Source organism: Populus euphratica, unplaced genomic scaffold (assembly GCF_000495115.2).
Source record: "Populus euphratica unplaced genomic scaffold, PopEup_1.0 scaffold2.1, whole genome shotgun sequence".
In the NCBI taxonomy this organism is placed as follows: domain Eukaryota; kingdom Viridiplantae; phylum Streptophyta; class Magnoliopsida; order Malpighiales; family Salicaceae; genus Populus; species Populus euphratica.
In genome coordinates this window covers 3,152,295-3,157,412 of record NW_011499846.1, presented here as the reverse complement: position 1 = coordinate 3,157,412, position 5,118 = coordinate 3,152,295, and positions in this window count along the sequence as shown.

The following is a 5,118-nucleotide window of genomic DNA, read 5'->3' as shown; positions in this document are numbered from 1 at the left end:
TAAAATAAACAATACTTTATATAAAATATTTTTTTATTGTTCTATTAAACTATTTGTAATTCCATCACATATAAAATTCATCCGGCAAGGACTATAGTTTCCATGGCTTTCTAAGTGTTCAACAACATCAAATAAAATATAATTAGAAACAAAATTAGAATTCTGATCAAATTTTACAAATGTTACATCATCATGCGATCTCTTTCTAATGTAATTATGTAGTGCTATCGAATAACATTAAACACTAGTTTTTCAAATAAACACAATACATGAGAAATTATTTTGGATTTTATTTTGTTTTACTGAGTCGGACATGATCCAATACCTTTAGATTTAGACCAGGCTAGATTTGGCTCATGAACAATGAAGATACTCTCCACTGTTCACCTTGCAGAACAATAAAAAATAATGAAGATTGTGAAATGCAGCAGAAGAAGAAGAATGAGAATGGAAATGGAAAGGAAAAAGGGAAGAGTAGACTACCATGAGCGATGATAGTATCTGGCTGGCGATCAAAACAACAGAGGTTAGTGATGAATTAAGGGAGCTATTAGGCCGATGGATGACAATCCTTTTTTTTTCCCGCTCTTCTCCCTTCTTTTTTTCTCTTTTACTTTTTAAAGGAATTGTTGAGATTATGGAATGTTGAATATTCCTCGAACGAGTTTTTTTCTCTTCAAAAATATATTTCATGTGGCCAAACTAGTTTGTCAATGAATAATTAAAAAATTGAAATGAGTTGTTTGCAAAGCCTAAATTAGCCTCAATTTATAATGGATCTCACCAAAGTTTTTCAAATAAACACAATACATGAGAAATTATTTTGGATTTTATTTTGTTTTACTGAGTCGGACATGATCCAATACCTTTAGATTTAGACCAGGCTAGATTTGGCTCATGAACAATGAAGATACTCTCCACTGTTCACCTTGCAGAACAATAAAAAATAATGAAGATTGTGAAATGCAGCAGAAGAAGAAGAATGAGAATGGAAATGGAAAGGAAAAAGGGAAGAGTAGACTACCATGAGCGATGATAGTATCTGGCTGGCGATCAAAACAACAGAGGTTAGTGATGAATTAAGGGAGCTATTAGGCCGATGGATGACAATCCTTTTTTTTTCCCGCTCTTCTCCCTTCTTTTTTTCTCTTTTACTTTTTAAAGGAATTGTTGAGATTATGGAATGTTGAATATTCCTCGAACGAGTTTTTTTCTCTTCAAAAATATATTTTATTTGGCCAAACTAGTTTGCCGATGGATAATTAAAAAATTAAAATGAGTTGTTGTTTGCAAAGCCTAAATTTTTTGTTTTTGTTAAACCTCGAATGTAGCCTCAATTTATAATGGATCTCACCAAAATAAAAGCAAGTTTTAACTTACCAAATAATCATTGAACCTATTATAAAAATAAATATGTTTTAAATATTTTTATATTTTTAAAAAATAAAATTTATCATAATATCAAATTAAATCTTGAAAAAAATACCGGGACTCTCTATGTTCTCGTCACTTGTACGATGAAGCATAACATTTTTTTTTTTAAAAAAAAAAACAAGAAGAAAGATCTCTGTCCTTGAATCGCGCCAGATCTCTATCCTTGAATTGCGCGAATGTTCCTTTCCAGCCAACTCCAGTGTTGCCGATCGCTGCTCTATTCAATATTTTGAAGCTCGACTTTGATAACAAATTAGTCAAGCTATTAAATCACCGAATTAAATAATTGGATTGGTTAAATGCACTACAACATATATAATATAAATAAGAAGTGGTGAAAAAAAAAAAAAGAAGAAGTGGTGAACTGATAAATAAATATAGAGGAAGAAGTGGTGAACTGATAAATAAATATTTTTAAAAATGGAGGCATCGAGTTCAAACCTAGCAAGGCATAACCTTTTTTCCCCGAACCAGGTCATACGGGTTCCAGTATTTAGCGTCAACCTAAATTGGTTGGATGGCTAGGCCATCGAACCTCCAATCATATCAACCAATCCAGTTCATGTTTAATAACAATGCTTTTGTTAGAACCCTATTAAATCACCCTGTCTTTTTAGGTATATAATTTTTCTTTTCCCAGGATTAGTGCTTGAAGTTGTAGGCTGACAATCATGAAGCTATTAAAGCGTTAAGCCTTCAAGATTGTTTACTTTAAGAATTTGAGTCTCTCTTTGTTGACCTACATGTATAATTAATATCCGCGTAGCATCCAAGAAGCGAGTATTTGTTTCCATGTTTTTTTATTAAAAAAAATCAAAATTAATTATTTTTTTAGATGATTTTCAATGTTAATATTATAAATAAATAAACAATCATATATTACATTTCTAAATACATGTATAATCTTTAATCTTTTATGGGGATGTCATTATACAAGAAAATATTAAAATTATAATTGAGTTGACTCGACTAAAAGGTTGGATCTCAGATTTCATAGATCAGCTCGAGTTAACTGAGATTAACCCAAAAAAATTAAAAAAATTCATGTAAATATAGATTATATATACATATGGGGAATAATAAAGTTTAAAATAATATTTTAAAAAGTTTTTTAATCCGATATTGAAAAGATATTATGTTAAGTTTTTAAGTTGAAGTATTTAAACCAATTTTTTTATTTCACATTGAAAAAAAATTAAAAATATAAAATATATATACTAATATATTTCAAATTTTACATGAAAAAACTATAATTTTTTTCATAGAAATATGAAGTATATATATAAAAAGATTTCAAAACTTATATTAAAAAGATATTAGACTATTTTTTAAAGTTGATATACTTAAACTAAATTTTTTTTTCTTATAAATATAATATATATATATATATAGATTTTAAATTCTATATTTAAAAAAAAATAAAGTTTCATCTGGATTCATAGAGTCATAAATAAACCCAGCAGGTTATCAAGATTTGACTAGGCTATTATCCTAGCTGATTTTTTATTAAATTAGAACCGGTCCTACTACCAGGATAGTTAAATTATTCGCTAAACCAGAGGGGATTTAATAACAGTGGATGAAATAGTTTGAACATAAGAATTGGAAGTTTAAGAAATTATGTCACGTCAATCTCGTAATAGAATAAAAATCAACTATTGGAAACAGCTGGAAATGAAATGTATAGCTAAAAGGACTGCTATTTTTTTTTATTATCATTTAGATATTTTTATATATACATTAACTAATTATATGGATTTTAAAATTTAAAAAATTTAAAAAATAAATCTGAAACTTAAATAGTTAAGTTATACTGAACATATTACAAGAACTGCACTCTAACTTGTATTCACTGTGACGTTGTGCATGGGATTAAACTCACAAAATTGCTGGGACCATGTACAACGTTTCAAAAAAAAAAAATTAGATTAATATAATTGTTCGGTTAGCTAGCTTTCGTATACACAATTAATTTTATAAATTTTAAAATTAATAATTATATAAATTTTTAATAATTATTATAAAAACAATTAAAAATTCATACTTGAAATTATAAAAAGAACACACCTTTTAATTCTAAATTTCACTACTTGACATCCACAGATGGTTACGTTTCAAAATTTTAATCTCTTATCTGATTGTCTTGGAATTCAAAACAAATCGGCCATGTATTGTGAGTTTACTTACACTCAATCTTGCAGGCTGCCCATGTATTATGAACCCAGGCCTACAGTTTCTCGCAATAGGGCTAATTAAGTCTGGACCGTCAGCTTGGCACGTGCCCGACCAGATTGAGCGCCAAACTGGGCTTTGAAAGACCATCAATAAGCAAAAATGACTCTCTTTTTTTTTTTTTTCACACCATAAAATTATTAAACCTAGCTTGTATCATGATCTGATTTAATATTTGAATTATGAGTTGTGCGAGTGAACTAAGTTTTCCGGTAACCATTCAAAACAAAATAAAGTCATTCAAAGATTTATTTAAAAGTTAAATAATAGTATTTTTATTTTTAAAAATTAAACTAAATTTCCATCCAACCATTCAAGTTTAATTGAATAACTCTAATATAATCAAACTAAATTTCCATCCAACTATTCAAGTTTAATTGAATAACTCTAATATTTTAGATTCAATCTTGGATCGATGGAGTTTTGAAATTGACCCGTCAAGCTAGGTCAAATTTATTAACATTGATTTTATGGATCTTTATCATCATTACTAGTTAGATATGAAGGGTGAAATGATTTTAAAGCTCATTAAAATCATTATTGAAATTTGAACCTGCAGTCAAAGATAAAACCGAATACTTCTATCATCTAGCTGTATAGCAGGGCTCTATTTTCTCGCCGTCTTGAACTCTACTAGCTTAATATTTTAATTAAGCAAAAACACGAAGACATGGAGACCTCGAGCTTGATTTTCTTTAATAGGAACTATCACAAAAAAAATAAATAAATTTAAGGCACCGTTTACCAGAATAGAATACAAGCAGCTGCTGATAAAAGACTTTGTCCATAACAAGAGTAATGGAGAAATAGAAGTCAAAAGACAACGCACATCTAATAATATGCATTTGCAAATGCATGCATGCATTGTGTCTATGGTTCAATTTCTATTTTATTGAGCAGTTACACTTAATCGATCTCGTGGTCTATGAGTGCCGCCGGCCATCTAAATTTTGTTCTCTAATCATGGCCTGCCAACTATAGAATTAAAAATTGGTAAAAAAAAAAAACATTGGTGTTGGTGTTAAATAAGGTAAATGATGTTCTTGGGTGCACCTAATTTCATGTCCCTGAAATAAATCTTGTTTGAACTGAGGAGGCATTCATTTACAGTGCCCTCTACAGCTCAAGTTCTGAGATTTATGGGGTTTTTTAGATTGAAATATGGAAGTTATACCATTTGCAGTGCTAAGTCTCTCTATTCAGATTTCAAAAAAAAAAAAATACACCTTGCCAATTTGATCTTTGTTTTTCTCTTGTTTGATAAGATAGCCCTCGTACCCAGTCAGGACCACTGTGCCCAACCCTCGCATGCTGACCCGGGCTGGTTAGAACAACTTCAAGAAATCTGATCAACCAAGCATGTGGCTAGCCTAACAAATACGTACGTTTGTTACATATATATGATTTTAGCATGACGACGACGACGAGCCTTCGATGAAATAATAGTAACAA